Here is an 18,979-nt window from a genome sequence, read left to right as displayed (position 1 = left end):
AACAACAGTAATGAAGGTTCCTATTACAGATACAACAGACCCAGGCAAAAATATAACCTACCTTGACAAGTTGATGAAGTGCCATTTCTTTCAGAAGGTGGTATACTTGGACTGTTGAAATGACGTGAAGTTCCTCGGTCCTCGCCATCGTTTGTAAAATTCTTTGAATGGCACGTACAACGACGTGACAATGGTACTTCAGCTTTTTTGCTTAAGCTTTCATCCGCTGGCTTCCCTAAAAGTGAAAGAACCTCTATTTATAATATTTCTAATTCAAAAAACATTAATCATCCTCTGCAGCTACAGTGAGCAACCACTCGAATTTGCCCTGGATTGGGAGGTTTCCCAGGCTGTAAGATTTTCAGTGCTAAACCTGGGAAAGTACCTGGCAAATCTGGACAAGTTGGTCACCCTATCTGTAGCATGAAATTAGGACAGGAGAGAAACACTTATGATGTCAGAGACATTTACAGAGAAATTATCATCAATTTGCATAATTTACAAAAAGATAATAGTCAAAGATTAATAATGTAATAAAGGCACAACCACTTGAGTATTCGTTTATATTGAGACTTATTAAAATATCAAGCAGGGAGGATTAAAAGAAAGACCAAAAGTATATTCTTAGTTACTGCTATTTCTTTAAATGAATCATTCTGGATGAAAAGTACTTTATTATATTTTTTTCAAGTCCCAATAATCAAGCTGAATATATCAACCAAATACTCACCACGAAGAAGAGACTGTTGCCACGCTAAAGCAGCACAAAGTAAGACTAAGCTGTTCCCACTTTCTGTAGGGCTCTCCAACAAACAATGCTGCTTACTTTTTAATCCTCGGACAATCTATTGACACAAAAACAATAAAAAAAAATCAGTAAACAATTTACTTCATTAAGGTCTGTCTCCATCACAAGTACAAACACAACAAGTAAGTTTGTACTTGAGGGAACATAGCAATAGCAGAAGGGAGAATTAGTATTTAGTTCAATCTAGACCTTATTCCTTTATCTTTCTCCCTAAAATTATGTTGGACTTAAAAACATATGGGCATAAAAGAAATGAACAAAGCTATTTGTGCCTTAATGATGCAAGCACCGTCATTTCTGTAAAACTAGAGTACACTAATATCTTGGATGAAAATTTAATGGAGGATTCTGTTAGGGGGAGTGTAAATCACTACAACCACTTTGGACAGAAATTAACAATTTCTAGCAAAGTTGAAGATATCCAACACTAGGAAGTCCAGTCCTATGTATATATCCAAAACCTTTCCCACAGGAACATAAGGAAACATGCATAAGAAAGTTCAGAGCAACATTGTTTAGAATTGCAAAAGAATGTAAACAACTTAAATGTCTGTCGAAAGGAAAATGGATAAAAAATTCTGGTATATTCATACAATGGAATACTACACAGCAATTAAAATAGATTAACAATCAATAAGGCTACTTCTTAAAAATAATGTTAAGCAACTAAAAACACTTCTGAACAAATATAGGTACAGTATCATATCATTGTACAAAGTTTAAAAACAGGTAAAGTAATGCTCTATATTGTTTACGGATACATACATATGTAACAAAAGTATAACAACACGTCTAGGAAAGAAAAAGAATAAATTCAGCATAATAGCAATGTTACTTGCAAACAAGGTATAAAGTAAATATGGCAAAATATTAAGATTGAACAACTCTGGAAAGTTTGCTTACTCATTTGTCTATTAATTTTCTATATGATTGAAACATCTCAAAAGATATGGTGAGAAATATAGTATTCTGTGTAAAAGACAGTAAATACTTTGTAGAAGGTAGTAATTCCGTAAAGTAAATAGAAGTGCCAAATGAGCTGAGAATAGTTTTCAGAATATTCTCCTTTGCCTCCTAACCATATACAGTTTATAGTGATCAGGATTATTTTTCGAAAGGTGACATGTTCTTCCATGAACCCAGCAAATATTTTCAATCCATTTACTATCTGAGAAAATGAATGTAGTCACAGATTCAGTATACGTTATTAATTATCAGCATCTTTATCTTAATGAAGACTTAACTGCTGAAAGATACTTGCAGAATTCATTATAGCAAGCTATGATGGACAAGCTTTACAAGGAAAGTTCATCTTCACCCCACCAACTGTACATTCAGACCATATTGAAGAGTCACGCTTTCTTGTTTACTTAGATTCCTAACTGCAGCAGAAACGAAAATCAAGGCTGAAACAATGCCATTCAAAGAAAACCAGATACCCAACTAGACTAGGACAGAAGTCTAGAAATAAAAAGGGGATTCCTAAATGTATCAACAAAACAAATGCAAGTAAAAGAATTTCCTAGTCTTAACCATCACACTGGTTGAGAACATGTCTCGGAATCTGACAAATCCGGATCTGTATCCCTACTCTGCCAAAGCTGTGGACCAGGAGGTAGAAGTACGAGTTCTAGATCAGGTTCCCACAACTCAGATGTGTTTCCTTGATCATGTCTTCACTTCTCTAGACTAAGATCCTTATCTGTAATAATCCCTAATTGAAAAACTGTTGTAAGGGAGAAAATGCCTTGGCACACAGTAGGTGCTTGATAATTCTGATTTAAAGGTCAGAAGGGTATAATGAAAAGAAGATGGGCTTTGGAGTAAAGCAAGCCTAAGTGTGAGTCCCACTGTGTGAATCACTGAACCTCAGTCTGTTTCTTCATCTGTGCAATGGAGATGAGATTATCCACCTGATAGAGTTTTGACGAAAATTAGCCAGGCATTGAGTTAAGAATTAAGTAAGGTAATGGATAGAACTTGCCTAAACTCCAGTACTTGACACAGAGGAGGTGATCTACTTTAATCCCCACCTCTTCTAAACCACCTATGCTTAATCTAGGATCCAGAGACGCAAGTCTGAGACTGTGATCTCTTGCCATTGCGTGCAGAAGTCTTGGTACATGACTGCGTTTCTCTGAAGAGAAAGTCCATGGATTTCTCATTCCCAGAACTATATCCTAATAAAATAACTGAAAACAGAGGGGAGACTGATATGCACCGTTATTAACTGAGGACTTCCTTGCAATAGTGAAAAAAACCCGGCAAATTCGACCTGGGGATGGAGGGATGGTTAAAAGAGCAATTCAACAGCTTATGAAGGCAATTATACCCTGACCCCTAGCCTGTGTGTTCCAAAACAAGCTAAGAACCACTATTCTGAGGTATTTCCCAGTTCTAATATTCTGTGATTCTCTCTGTGCAAGTCGAGAAGAGATTTGGTGGAGTCTAACCCCTTCACCCCAGCCAATAACGCAACGCTGGCTGGTTCCTCAGATACAGCCTAGAAATCCACCCCGCCCGCAGTCGCCGCAATCCCCCAGGGGATAAAGGACGAGCCTCGATCCGCCTCCCGCAGTCGCCCCCGCCACCACGAGTCAGCGGGGACCGAGGGGGCCCGGGCCCTCTCCCCGGGGGTCGGGACAGGCTCCCTCCGGCCTCCGCGTGCTCAGACCCCCGAGGCCCGGGACGCGGTCACTCCGACGGCCCGCACGGCGGCCAGGCGAGAGCAGAAGGCTCCCTTCGGGCAGGCTGCGCGCTGCCCCACGAGAGACAGGCTGGCCTGTTCTGAGGAAAACCGAGGCAGCGCTGCCTGGGCTCCGAGTCCCAGGAGAAAAGGAAACGGTATCCGCGAGCACACACGGCGGAGCCTGGCAGAGAGGAGAGGCCCCAACCCTCTCGCCTCCTCACCGGGCTGCCACTCCGGCCCAGCGCGGACTCCGGCGCCTCACCCGCTCCCTCCTCCGCTCTCTCCAGGCCGCGCGCCCGCGCGCTCCCGGACGAATTCCCGCCTCCCGCCCCCTCAACTCCCAGCACCCAATCACCCGCCAGAGCAGAAACCAAGCAACCAATCCCGGCGTGAGGTTAGGGGGCGGGAACCCTGGCCCCCGAGGGAAGCCTCCGCAATAAAAACCCGCGCAAAGTATTTCGTGGCCCGGAGGCGAAAGCTGGAAGAGCGAAGGATGCTCGCAGACCGCAGGGTTTAAAGGAAAAGTCTTCTCCGTTTTGAGATTTTGAAACTGGCGACTTAACCCGTGCATCCGTTCCCTTGGAAACTCGCAGTCTCATTCTTCAGGTCTGTAGACCAAGCGAAAGCAAACCCTTTGAAGCCTCGCCGGGTTCTTCCCAGAGCGCCCGTCAGCGCCGCTCAGCTCACGTTTCCGAACTTCACGGCGGCCCGCGTGTCGCACAGACGGAGGCGGGAACTGCCAGACGCCTGAGCCCGGCCAGGCGACAAGGCTGGTTGACGACTGGCCGCAGAACCTCAGGATGTTCCAGGCTTCCCCGTGTACCGAGTTCAACCAGAGCAACGCTCTAGAGCGCTCCCGCCCCGGTCACTTCTGCTCCATCAAGGCTCATCCGCCTCTGTCCCTCCTAAAACCGGGTTGTTCTTCTTTGCCACGAAGTGCACTTCAGCTTCCTCGAAGGTAGGGAGTTAATCGTGATCTCTCCAAATTGTGATTTTGTCAATTTCTGAATAGCCTAAGCTTGGCTCCGATACTAGTGTCTCAAAAAAGTAAAACGTGAGAGAGACATTTTCTCAAGTTGGAGCAACTAGTGTGGGGAGAGGTTTGCTGCAGGGGGAGCAGCGGGAGGAGAGTGGATTTGTTTGCTTCCCTTTCAGTTTTACTGCATCTTCCCCAATTGCAAAATGTACAGTGCTAAAAATAAATTCTACCTTTTAATTTAGTAATCTCAGGCTCAAAAATTTACCCTAAAAGAGTAATCCAAAAGAAAGAAAAAGTAAAAATATCTAAATTGAGAACATTGCCTATTGTAATCCTGAAAAAAGTCATCAACCTCCCGGTCTAGTAATAGCACCCTATACGGTTATGATATATCAGTTTGATCATTATGAAGCCAATAAAATAATTATCAAAAGTAAACAACTTGCAAAAAAATTTCATATAAAGTTAAATGAAAGAAAGCAGACTCCCTACTGGGTATTATGAATTCCACTATGTGAAAATATATATGCATAAGCAAAGATGGAGGGAAAGTATAAAAAGTGTAACTTACTGTTAAAACAGTGGAATGAAGGATAATTTATCAATACTTAAAAATATCTTCAAATTTTTATTCTGCTTTTACAATTTTTTAAATATCAAATCGTTTATGTTACTGCTCCAGGGAAACTACTACGATTTTCCTCCGCTCAATTCCTAAGGCTCTCAACCGACTCTAGCCTTGTATGGCCATTTGACGTGTGTGGCGTTAACAGAAGTGGATACACGTAGGATCTGGAGTAAGACAGTCCTGGATTCCAGTCCCTTGAACTGTTCCTTTCAGGTGAACAGTAGTGAAAGAAAACACAAAAAACTACAAGTTCATTTGATAAAGAATATGAATGTTTATAAACCAATATTCAAAATAGCTGCACACTTCTGTTTTCACTTGAATAAAAAGATCACATTATGACAAATGTTGTAACCTTAACTTAAAATACATGATTTCCTTCATTAAGTAGTAGATAATAACAACAATAAACAAACACATAGAGACAGAGATTGGATTGGTCGTTACCAGGGGGGAAGGGGCGAGGGAGGAGGGTGAAAGGGATAATTCGGTACATGTGTGTGGTGATGGGTTGTAATTAGTATTTTGGTGGTGAACATGATGTATTCTATGCGGAAATAGAAGTACAATGATGTACACCTGAAATTTTTACAATGTTCTAAACCAATGTTACTGCAATAAACAAAAAATTAAAAATAAAATAAAAAATACATGAATATTAACATTTACTAATATAGTTACACATTTTGTTTACATCATCAACAAATGTGATGAAAACCAGCATGTTGTTATTTAAACACAGCAGGTTTTGACCAGCCTTTGAAAACTGATCCAAGAATGTGTGCTGCATTGAGTTAGAAACCATTTATTTCAACCTTTTCTGAACTCCTAGAGGTTTCCTACTCACATAAAATATTCCAAAGCCTCAGTTTAAAATAAAACAAAAGAACACAGGACCGCTGTATTTATTCTTAGAAGACTACAAAACTGCCTTTTTTAAAAATATGAAAATTCTTACAGTATTTTTTAAGTGTATGCTTTTATTTTTCACATCGAAATTACTTGATTGAACATTAAGCATCTGATATCTCAGGGAAGGCCAGCCCAGTATCCTGTTTTTCAGAGCTGACCGGGTGTTTCTGATGCAATCTATGGACCAGCAGAGACCCATTTGACTAAAGAAGAAATAATTAATCAAGTGTTCTCTAAACATTGCTGCATAATGGAATCAACTGGGGAATCTTAAAAAAAAATACTAATGCCTGACTCCCAACCGCAGACATTCTGATTTAATTGGCATGGGTTATAATTGGGGATCAAGAGTTTTAACAGCTCTCCAGGTGATTTTAATGTGCAGCAAAATTTGGAGCCACCACAATGATGCAAGACACAACAGTGATCTAAGTCACAATTAGCCACAAATGACAGATGCCTATACAGGAGAACTCACTTTTAAAGTTTCTCAAGTAGGAAATACTTTATAGTTTCTCTCTGTTTCTTAAGATCAAATTTATGCTTTTTCTGAAAGTTATAATGACTCTTTAATTAGTAGTCTTCAGAGGGGATTTATATTGTTAAACACTCAACAATTTTTTTCAACCATTAAGTTTAGGTTATTGTATATAATCACTGCTATACACTTATCTATTACGTGTAACAATACACTGAAATTACCTTCTAGGCATCACGGTATTAAGAACCATGCATAGTTTATTGACTGTTTGAAGCATTCTCCACAGAACCCCTGAATTCAATAGCTGGTTCATATTGGATGTTAATACTTCTGCATATGGTATAAGTTCACTGGCAGAGAGTAGAGTCAAGCGTTCTAGAATCTGTATCGTTTCCATATGTCTTACTGGGACAGCTGAAAATGCTAAAGGGGAAACTTAGCAGTCATAATCTAAATTCTATACAGCTTACCAAATAAGAAGTAACATTGCTCTCTCAGACTACAGGCCAAACAAATCAAGAAAATAATGTTGCTCTAAATGTAAAACTTTCAATCCTAGCCATAGTTTTGGCCATACTTAAAATAAGGACTTTAAGAAAAATTCATTTAGGTGTAGTTATTTCACAAAGAACAAAACCTATCTCATTTAAGAAATCACATTAGTGACCCAAAGACAAGGTTCATTTCCTTGGTGATTCAGAAAGATTTTAAAAATGGATTGAAATATGAAAATATACCCAAATATTGCCTTTGGTAGTCACATTCATTTGAAAGATTGGAATTTGTTGACCCTTTATAGGTTATAAGCACTCAGCAGATCGCTGTTATTCAATAATATCAATCCTGTGCTCTTCAATAGAACAGACACTAACCACATCTGGCTGTTGAGCACTTGAAATGTAGCTAGTCCAAAATGAGATGTGCAGTAAGTATAAAATATACACTGGATTCCTAAGAGTTAGTATGGAACAACAGTAAAATATCTCATTAATCGTTGTTTATATCGAGCACCTGATGAAATAATATATTAGATATATTGGGTTAAATAAAATAATTATTAAAATTAATTTTGCCTTTCTTTTTACTTGAATGTGGCTATAGAAAGTTTCAAATTATATGTTAAAATTATATGTGTGTCTTGCGTCTTATTTCTACTTGACAGTGGTGATCTAGAACACTATCCAGTAACCGCAAGTCCGTTGCTCTATTCCGTGGCACTTATTGCTGACTTCTTTCTATCGACCTTTCACACAACCTGTTCAGTGATATAACGTAGGACCTATGAGGTAACAGATACAAGCATATCAGAAATAAATGGTTAAAACTCCTTAAACTCAAAGAGAAATATTAAAATTATATTCACGAAAACGTTAGTATATCCCCAGGGAAATTCTGCATGATTTTAAGATTTCAATGAGCCTAACATCTCTTTGCACTACTAAAGGGGTAAAAGGAGTACCAATCTACTATACCTTCTTGGAGTTGTTTAGGAGAGTGGTTTTTGGCATTATTAGTCAGGAGCATTTCCCTTAACAGGGCGTGAGTCCCTGTGATTTTTTCTTCACAGATCCAATCTTTCACAATGCATAAATGCGAGTAGTTAGTTACAAGGAGACATAGTAAAGCAGAATGCGACCCTTAAAAATTTACAGAAAGTCAACTGGATTCTTCATTCTTAAACACAAAACTCATCTCTCTCCTCTCTCCCCCTCCCTTCTCCCTTTCACTATCAGCAATCCAAAGGAAGTTGCACTTCTTGTGCATGCATACTAGAGTTTGAGAACTTCTGTTAGGTAGTTCAGCCAGGGAATCTGCTTAGATAAAGATCCCCAAGTGATCTGATACAGGGAAGTTGGAAACTACTACTTTTATCAAAAGTTCTCAAGCTTTCTTCCACTCTATCCCAACATAAAAGTCTTTCATCAGGAAAAGTTGTTTGACATAGCCATAGTTCAAGAGTTGAGAGGGGGAGGAAAGAAAAAGATGAGAAAAGAATGTCCATTTGGGGGAGATCATATATGGTTTTAAAAAGGCCTCACTCAGAAATTCTGATGACTAGTGGTATAGTGATTTGCATGCTCTGCTGCAGTGGCCCCAGGTTTGCAGGTTCGGATCCCGGGCACAGACGCACACACCACTCATCAAGCCATGCTGTGGCAGCATTCCACATACAAAATAGAGGAAGATGGGCACAGATGTTAGCTCAGGGCCAATTTTCCTCAAGCAAAAAAAAGAGAGGAAGGTTGGCAAAGGATGTTAGCTCATGGCCGGTCTTCCTCACCAAAACAATAAAAGAAATTCTGATAGGCTTCTATAGGAGAACATGTCATCTCCTCCAACCCAGTTGACAATCATTGCTATACATGGGTAAAATTCAAGTTGCTCACTTTAAATACCTAAAAGTTCTCAGGCACTTTATGTATATTTTCTCATTTCACCCTAACATTCCTACAAGGTAAGCAATATTGTCTCCATTCTACTGTACGGAAACAGGCTGAAAGACATTTATTAATATCCCAAAGTCACACAGCTAAGTATGTCAGCCAGTCGAAGCAGTACTGGTGATACCCACAAGAGGATGCAATTGTCTTCCTTCAAGAAGGGTTAAGGAAGCTCCAAAGGAATGGGAAAGCTTCCTTTTTGTAAATCAAATGCTTGTTTCTAACCTTTTGCTTATACCATGGTTTGACTATTCGTGACTATTATTATGTAATATCAATAATGAGAAAGTAAATGATGATATTGTAAAAATGCCTATTTAGATATATGAGATACCACTATGCTAAGTGCTTGGCACATAAATACTTAATAAATATTTTTACTATATTACTAGTATCATTATCAGAGTTGTAAGTGTAGTAGTAATAACATTAGTAGCAACAATGGTACTTTAGATACAATCATCAACTTCTCATGCAACTTAAATCAAATCATACCAGTGCTTAGTCCCAGTAGGGATGGTATCTGCTTCCTTTCTCATAGAAACTGCTTAAAATTGATGTTTCTGTTTGAAAAGACACTGTAACAATCAAAAGTGGTATGATTTTAAAGTTCAAAAGTCTCAATGCACAAGTATGTGTACAGTGAAGACTATCCGAAGGCCGGTACCGCAGCATAGTGTTTAAGTGCGTGCGCTCTGCTGCTGGCGGCCTGGGTTCGGATCCCGGGTGCACATTGAGGCACCACTTCTCAGGCCGCGCTGTGGCGGCGTCCCACATAAAGTGGAGGAAGATGGGCATGGATGTTAGCTCAGGGCCAGTCTTCCTCAGCAAAAAGAGGAGGATTGGCATGAATGTTAGCTCACGGCTGATCATCCTCACAAAAAAACAAAACAAAACAAAAAAAATCCAAAAACAGTCATACAAGTGACTGCTTACAATAGTACAAATCAGTCTACATTTCATAATCTCTTCAATAAAACAGTTCCCAAATGCTGCCAAATACAACATAATTTCTTTGGAATTAGATTATGCAAAGATACGAGTAAATAAATGAAGACACCTGGCTGAAGATGACCAAAGAAGGTTCATGTTCCTCCTTGAAACCAACCACAACACAGAAAGAAAAAGAAAATTCCGACTTCAAGGAAACAAACAAAAAAACCCACACTCAAATGTTATTAAAAAAAAAGAAAATATTATAAAAAAATTAAATTTCAAAAATATCACTATTTCTATGGCAGTTTTACACTAAAACTATTATAGTAATTCTATGCTGTGGAATATTATAGAGCAATTAGAAACAATAAGGTAGATCCACATGTACTGACAAGAAAAGATTTCCAAGAAATATATTAAATCTCCAGACCAAAAGGAAAACGACAAGCACCCAGAAATCAACCCTGAAAGCACAGAAATGTATAACCTTAATGACAGAGAATTCAAAATAGCTATCACAAAAAAGCTCAATTAAATATAAGAAAACAGACAATTCAATGAAATCAGGAATTTTTTCACAAAAGAGATTGAAACTATAAAGAAAAATCCATCAGAAATCCTAGAGCAGTCAGTTAGTCTTCACGAAGTGCTTTCCGACATTTGATCAGTTTTAGAACAAGTAGCAGGGTTCTTCCTATCGCACACCCCCTGTTTTCCCAGAGTGTGTGTGGCATGAGGGTGGAGGCTGCACGTGCAAGCCGGTCATGGGAAATGTCACTTCAGCACTGGTTTCTGGGCAGAACTGCAAGATTTAGGGTGGAGTTATTTCCTTCTTTCCTCCTTGTCTTCTGGGGTGACTCCCTCCCCCCACAGTCCCCCAGGTGGGCTCAAGCACCCAGGATGGCAGCTATGGTGATGGGTGACCCGAGTTCACTTTTGGTTGGAGAGGCCTACAAAAGGCCAGCAGCAGCCTTTTGTAGCCACATTTCACAGGTGGCGCCTCAGAGAGTCTTTGGAACCGCAGCAGCACAGAACATCTGATTTCGCTTGTTTTAGTCTCAGAGAAACTGATACATGTTGTTTTGCATGTAGGAGCATCAAAGGGAATTTGTCCTGCAGTTCTGAGTGTGCCCTGCCCTGCCTGGCTCTCGACTCTTCATTTTTCTTGCCACATCTGCGTCTGTGCGTGCCACCCACCTGTCTTTCTCAGCACCTGAAGCTCAACGAGAAGCGCACACTGGCCTTGCCTCCTTGGAGTCTTCAAGGGCGCCCTGCTCTATGATCACGTACTTTGGGGCATTAGCTCTAAGCAGCCTGTCCATGGTGGCTATCTGGCTGGTGGCTCACCCTGCCTGGATGCCAACCTGGTTTCCACCCTTCTCCTTGAGCGAGTAGTGGACACCCACCCCAGCCTGCAGCATCTCCTGCCTGGGCTCTGCCAGTGAGCCTGGGGACCACCACTGTGAGTTTTGCAGGAGAAAGAGAGGAAGAAGTCCAAGCTCATACCCAACTATGTCTGGCCGTTAGTCCCTTCCAACCTCTTCAGATACTTAACCTGGTCATTTACTGGGAAAGTAACAGGTTTAAAACATGATTCCAGGCCGATGCCCACACCAGGGAGCAGAAGAACAGAGTCTGTCCCCATTAGTCCTGTTACCAGAGGGGCAGGAGCTGGGCAGGGAGCAGGACAGAAGGAAAGACCAGTGCTGCTGCAGCTGCTGTACTTGTCCCTCATCCACGTGTACCAGGTTTCCAAATGAGCCTGTGGGGCCAGCACAGGCCACAGAGGAAAGGCTAGAGAGAAGCAAAATCCTTCTTGACTCTTCTTTTGGGTGCCCACTGGGCTCAGTGGAGGTCCAAATGCTTACCCCATTTCTAAGGAAGTGCTTTTGTGGGTCTTCAGCCCTCCCCCCAGCTGATGGTCTCTGTCCTCAAGCGCCGGACAGAGGTGATGGTGCTCTGAGCTGACAGCTTGTGACAGCCCTTCAGGCCTGGCCTCTGAGGTCCACTCTCATCGTAGGCAGAGGCCCCCTGAAGACAGCTCAGCCTGGGCCTCCTCCCAGCATTCACGCCTGGTGCTTGGGAAGCATGCACAGCCTCACACAGCTCCCTGTGGCCCTGAGGACCTGGGAGTTGGCCAGTCTCTGCCTTTAGATCCTTGGGACAGGTGTCGGGTACCAGTCTCTGTGAACTTTGAGCCCCAGGGATGCTCCACATGCCTCAGCTCAACCTCGCCCGGGGAAGACAGAGGCAGAATGCAGAGACACTGACAACTCACTCAAAAGACAATCTCTCTTTTGGACTTCTGAACCCATAGGCAAGGTGGGACCCCACAGCAGAGGAAGCTCTCCTGGAAGGAGGAAACACACTACTATGGTCTGGTAGCTTGACAACACAAGAGTTATCTGGAGGGCAGAAAAACGTGGAAAGATCAGATGAGAGTGACTAAAAGTTGGTGTCTAATGCACAGCTCATACACGTTTACAAAATTAACATGTGAGAACAAAAATAGCCTTGGTTCTCACAGCTCCTCACCTCCTTCTGGGATTAGTTGCTGCTGTGGGATCCAGGTGACCATCCAGAGCCCAAACGCAGCCTTGCAGGCTGTAGACTTCAGACTGGAAAACCCTGCACCCTGGCATGGGAGGGCCACCGGGGGAAGATTTGGAGCCCCTGGAGCCATTTAAAATTTAGGAGAAACCAGCCATGAAGACTTGGACACCATCCTCAAGGGCAGTTCCTTGCCTTGGTCTGTGTGGATGCACGGTGAAGGAGGGTGCTCCTAGGCTCCAGTGGCTGTCAGAGTCCCTGGCCCACACCAGGTGTTGTCCAGCCCGTCCCCAACACCTCCACTCGGCCTGATGGAAGAGGAGACCAGCAACCAGTGGGGTGCTTACCTGCTCCCCAAACCTGCTGGTCCAAGTTGCACTGCAGGAATTCCAAAAGAACAGAGGATGTTTTGGGGGGGGAAATAACATCTTCCATCTGTCATTCATTGCTCCTGACTAGACACATTTCATCTTTACAACTGAGACCAAATGGATGGTGAAGGAGCCCTGAGAGGAGAGGGGATGTTGGAGATGCATGACAGCTATTGCTGGGTTAGCCGGTGTCAGCAACACCAGAGCACACTTCCTGTGACCCCATTCACTCCCATTCAGCTCTGGGCTCTCTGAAGTCCCAGGGAGCAGGGGCCAAGGCTGGGGCCTTAGGAGTCAGACGGGCCCGACCAGCTATGTGACCATGGGCCAAGTGCCTCCTGGATAGGGGGACTCAGGGAGACATAGTATGTGCCGATGCTCACTTATTATTATTCTTCTGATTGCTGTTGTCTTTCCCCACCCCAGACGAGACGCTGGGCTGGATTCAGTGCACCTGCATCTATAGAGTGTCTGCCTGTGGCAGGTGCCAGAGGGGCAATGATGAAAAGGATGCTAAGGAATACTTTAGACCCATCGCAGGCACCACTCAGGAGGCGTGGGAAAGTAGAGGGTGGAGTTCTCAGGAATGGATTGAGTCTTTAGAATATTTGTCCCCAAATGTCCTTAAATAAGACAGACTTTTGGTGCTAACGTGCCGCATTATTAAAACAAAATGACAAAATATCCCTGTAGGAATTGTGTTCACGGGTTTCCATATCTGAGGGTCTCATCTTTGCAGGGCCTTGATCGAGTGCCGGGCCTGAGAAATGCCAGTGGTTGAGGACCCAGATGGCAAGATGTGGGGCTCTGAGCCTGCTGGCTGGACAGGACACACTGCTAGCACGGGCTGTCTATGGGCATCTGATCCTTTCTTGACCTACTTGATGTCAATGCCCATAGTCTCTAGTTTTGGGGTGGGACTTTTTCTAGCAGTGACAACTTGGCCCTCAGCTTCAAAAAGTATGAACCAAAGCATATGCTTGCCTTTTGAAATGCTGGGGCCGAAGGCTCTGTGGCCGCCCCATTTGGCCGCACTCTTCATTCCCACACTGGAACATTCATGCTATGTCTGCAAGCACAAGCTACTTCCTACACATGCAATACAGCAAAGCCTTTTTTCCAGGAACACACATGACATCCAGAGAGCTCATCATGGAGACACTGGGACCCCAAGGGGTTTGACCATGTAGAGTTCATCTTTCCTGCAGGCACAACATTTCTATTTCTCCCTTTCTACTCCTGGCACCTTTTTTTGGTTTCTTACTCAGTTGGGTCCTTTGGGAAGTGGCTGCTGAGCTGTGTAGGAGAGCGAGAGGGGTGTGGGGGCTGATGCCTGATGTGAAGGAGAAGGAAGCCCAAAGAGGCAGGAGACCCTCCCAGGAGCCTCACTGGCCCAGCAGGGAGGTGGGAGCCATGGCTGCCCCTGGAGGAGCCTACAGAGTGGAAAGGCCAGCCCAGCGCCCTCCACCCCAAATCTCCCCATGTGCTCCCTCCTGGAGCACTGCCACTGGTGGCCTTCAGCCAGCTGCTGGTCTTGCAGCTCAGTGGCGAGCTCTCTTCTGAAGAGGCTCTGAGCGGTGCTCTGTGAGGACAACACAGCCCATCTGCCGTGTCATGTGTGCAGGTAAATGCCCCTGCTCACATTTGGGGAGCAGATTCTCCAGGTCCAGGAAATGTCCCTCCTGAGGGGACACTCAGAAGAGGGAGGTCAGTGGTCAAACCACGGCCCCGACCTGCTGCAGCTGGTCCTGGGGCCAGTCTGACTGTCACTGCCTCCGCTCAGCTGTCCCTTCTCAATGCTACTCTCCCTGAGACCCCCTCATCTCAGTAGTTCCCCGGGTGGGTGATGCCAGACTTCCTCCTGCTCACACGCTGGTCAAGAGGGCGGTGCATGTCCACTCATGATCACTATGCCTAGGAGCAACTGGTCTGCACATACGAGCTGCCTGCCCACTGAAGTCTAGTTACGAAAGTGTTGGGAAGAACCATCTGGAGCAGGAGTCACGCTGGTCTCCTCCCGCAGGAACTCAGTTTGAGTCTGCCCAGCACTTCAAAGGCCCTGCCATCCAACTCAGCAGAAGTAAATGACCCACAGCCAAGAAGATGGCCCTGTGGGGGCTCACTGACCTCAACCCTAACCTTGCTGGGGTCAGCCTTGAGGGGTCCCAGCCATAGGTGGGGGTTGCAAAGGCCACTAGGCCAGCTAAGGTCGCTGATCACTGCACTTTTGCTCCACATCAAGTTCAGAAACTCCACTCAACTCCTCCACTCCCCTTCTGAGAGGCGCAGATCACCAGTTTCAACAGACCAGTGTTGTTTTTCTAATTCATGCAGGTTCCCTCTGGAGGCTCTGGGGAGGATCCATTTTCTCACCTTTTCCAGCCTCTAGAGGTCACTGCATCCCTTAGCTCCTGGGCTCTTCCTTCAATTTCAAGGCTGGCAGTGTCCAGCAGAGTCCTCCTCACATCACTTCACTCTGACTCTGCCTCCGTCCTCACGTCTTCTCTCCTCTGACCCTCCTGCCTCCCTCTTCCACTTGTAAGAAATATGATTACTCTGGGCCCACCTGTGCAGCTCCCTGCACTTGGTCCTGCCCCACCCTGTTCTCCCTCCTTCAGGCATTAAGAACCTCCCCAACTGCATGAACCCCAACAAGTCCAACATGGCCCTAACCCATGTCGCTTCCAGGGTGGAGACCCATCATCAACAGCTGGTTCATCCTGGAGAGGGACCATAGCATCGCTTACTTCCAAGACAAGATGAATAACCAGGACATGCAGATGATGAAGCTCTTCAGTGGGGGTCTCCACAGGGCAGGAGGAGCCTTAGAGGCAGTGGTGTGGCCACACAGAGTGGGCTGCCTACCTGGGCCAGCACATCTAGCAGCTGCACTGAGCCTGTGGGTCAAACTGCACCCTGTGCACTGATGGGGGAGTGTATGTCTGTGTGTTCACCTGTGTGTGCACTTCGAGGTGTGGGTGTAAGGCCGCACTGTCTGTCTCTCCACCACCACTGTGAATCGACCCTTTTGGTCACTCTGCGTCCACCCAGATGATCTTTCTGACATCCTGGACCCTTAGGCCCTGTCCTCCGCCCACCTTCACTCAACCCCCACCACCCACTGCCCTGGCATCACTCTGCGCATTTAACCATCTCCACCATGACCGACACCCCCATTTATGGCCAGCCCACTCTAGCCAGTACCCACCAGTGTCTCTCCAGCCCACCCACTGGGGGTTCCCTCCCCTGATGAGTCCTCAGCCCACTGGGTCTCCGTCTGCCAACCTTGCTCCACGTTCGCTTTCCTTCCCCTATGTCACGTCCTTCCTTCCTCTGCACACACTGAGCTCCAGGACAGCCCCACGCTCCTGTCCTGCAACACTGTCCTGTTCCTTCCATGGTCCTGGCAAGGTGAAATCCATCCTGGGACCCATTCTGCACCTTCTCTGCACCTGCCCCAGCTGTGAGAGTGGCAGAGGCTGGTGCAGAGCGAGGGCTGGTCCCACCGTCACATCATGACGGCAGACCACAAGGCCCCTCGGTACTGCCCACACCCCTCCCAGTGTCCCCAGGTCACCTCACTCCTCCCTGCTCTAGGTGTATTTCACATGTCCATTCTCTCCTCACCATCCACCCCTGCTTCCCTGTGCAGGACAAACCTTTACCGCAAAGAAGGCTGAGTGCACGGATTGTGCACACTGCAGTGTGCACGGCTCGGTGGAGCAGGTTGTGGGTATGGTGTGCACACATGTTGCCAGCTGGGAGAGGGCTGAAGTGCAGCTTCTGAGACTCAGACTCCCCCAGGGAGAGGTCAGGCCCTGGTGGCTGGGAGGGGCAGACACCCTGGAAGGGACAAGGGCCACACCAAGGGACTGTCCCCTCTCCAGGATGAACATCTCAGGGGGCTTCAGGTTCTAATGGGCCAGGCTGGGAAGATGGGACTCCACTCAGGACGGGCTGGGGGCTGATTCAGGTGAGGGGGAAGAGTGTGTAAGGTCACTGGCTCCTGGAGGCTGGGCACTGACAGCTTGAGCCCCCTCCTCTTGGTCTGGTCCCCCTGCAAGCCATCAATTGCAGGCATGTCCCTCATGGAGGGGCTTTAGCAGGGTGGACAGAGCACCCCTGAGCACAGGGAGTTCCACACCATCCCATCCACAGAGGGCAATTCTCTGCTCTCCGGGTCCAAGGGTACCCTTTCATGTGGAGTCTTCAGATAAGGGGACCACCCCAGGGGCCACAGCCACTCAGGCGGCTCCTTGGCTCAGGTGGCTCCTGTCCCAAATAGAAAAAAGTACAATGAAGAAAATAGGCAGGACCCATAATCCCACCACTATATCCACCTCCCCTAACTGCCAGATCTGGTCCTTTGGGTTTGAGTGTGGATCAAACTGGGAAATTCGTTTTTGGCTTTTCATGGCATTTCCATCACGCTGCCGACTCTCCAATGTCCTCGCTGGAAGGACTAACCAGCTAGAGATCACCCGGTTAGTTAAACTCCTGTATTTATAGAGGGGCAGGAACTGAGATGGGGAAGGAAGCAGGAGCCCCAGGCCTTTGACCCTTCCTCCTGCACCTCAGCATCAGCTCTGCTCTGTCCCCACACCCTCACCTGGAGCATGTGTCTTGACTAGATCCCCATCCTGCTCCTCCCTCCACCACAGACCATTGTCCACCAGCTCCCCAGCCCAAAGAGTTAAGCATGGCAAGAACAACTACAAGAGCCATTATTTATGGAGTTCTTGCGCTGTGCCAGCAAGGAGTTAATTATCTCACTGAGTAAGAGAGAGGTTCCAAAAGTAACCCATTTTACAAATGAAGAAACTGAAGCCCCGAGAGTTAATCTCATGGCCCGGGTCTCTGAGGTAGGAAGAGGTTACATCCAGGATATGAATGTAGACCCATAAGTCTGGAGTCTCGCACTAACACGTATGCTTTGGGACTAATCAGTAAAAAAGTTTATAATCGTGAGATTGGATTTGCAAGTTGGAGCATAGCATACATACCAGCAAGTACAGAAATCATATTTGCATTGATCCGTGAATTATCCAAAGGAAACACAACTGCTAACCAGTACCCACAAAAGATAGAACATGACTAGCCCTCCAACGACCCTCTTATGTGCCCCTCCCAGGTCACTGACCTCTCTCCCCCAAGGGGAACCAATACTCTAACTTCTGAATTTGTTTTTCTTGTCTTTGAACTTTATTTAAATGGAATCATACAGAGTGTCTTCTTTGGTGTCTGGCTTCTTTCATTTTGCTTGTAAGATTCATCAATATTCTTGAATGTGGCTGTACTTAATTTTTATTTCTGTATAGTATTCCACGATAAAACATATAACCCATTTTATTTATCCATTCCACTACTGATGCGGGATGAGTTGTCTACAATTTGATGATATGCCAAAAAATGCTGCTCTGGACAACTTGTACATCTTTTGGTAAACATATGAACATATCTGTGTTGGGTATATACCTAAGCGTGGAATTGTTGGGTTATAGAGTATGTGTACGTCCACCTTTAGGAGATACTACCAAAGAGTTTCAAAGTGGATTAAACAGTTTGCACTCCCAGCTGTGTATAAAAGTTCCAGTTGCTCCGCATCTCCACCAACGCTTGGTGCCGTAAGAGGTTTGATTTGAACCGTGTTGGTGTATGTGTAGTGGTAGCTCATTGTGGTCTTAATTTGCATTTTCCTCCTGAGTAATAACGTGGAGCCCTTTTCCATTTCATTGTTCCCATTTGGTTATCGTTTTTTTGAAGTGTCTTGTAAAATCGGCCCTTTTTTTCTGGTGGATTGTCTGTAATATTTTTATAAATTTATGCGAGTTAGTTAAATATCCTAGATAAGAGTCTTGTGTCAGATAAATAAATGGCAAGTGTTTATCCCCTTTGTGCCTGCCCTTTTCCTCTCTTAAAAGTTTCTTTTCACTGACAGTTCTCATTTTTAATAATTTCCTGTTTATCTTTTTGTTCCTTATGTTTACTATTCTTTGTGTTCTGCGAAATCTTTGCGTGCCCCAAGATCTTGAGACTGTTTTCCTAAGGTACCTACTAGAGAAGTTATTGTAAAAACCCCCATTTAGATTTAAAATACACCTGGAATTGATTTTTGTTGATACAGCCGGTATGGAAAACAGTGTTTGTCAAAGATTAAAGATCAGACTTTTCTCAGAAGATTACC

The 18,979-nt window shown here is 44.9% G+C and overlaps 1 long non-coding RNA gene across 1 annotated transcript in view; it reads right to left on the bottom strand.

Annotated features, from left to right (window-relative positions):
* LOC131402030 (uncharacterized) overlaps window positions 1-18,979 on the bottom strand; it is a 76,995-nt gene that overhangs the window by 11,301 nt on the left and 46,715 nt on the right. The window contains exons 2-3 of the long non-coding RNA XR_009218205.1: window positions 731-845; window positions 62-235 (exon numbers count right to left, since the gene is read on the bottom strand). This is a non-coding gene — a long non-coding RNA (uncharacterized LOC131402030). The remainder of the gene's footprint in view (window positions 1-61; window positions 236-730; window positions 846-18,979) is intronic.

The sequence above is a fragment of the Diceros bicornis genome (genome assembly GCF_020826845.1).
Source record: "Diceros bicornis minor isolate mBicDic1 chromosome 3 unlocalized genomic scaffold, mDicBic1.mat.cur SUPER_3_unloc_1, whole genome shotgun sequence".
Lineage (NCBI taxonomy): Eukaryota > Metazoa > Chordata > Mammalia > Perissodactyla > Rhinocerotidae > Diceros > Diceros bicornis.
This window is presented reverse-complemented; position numbering and strand designations above follow the sequence as displayed.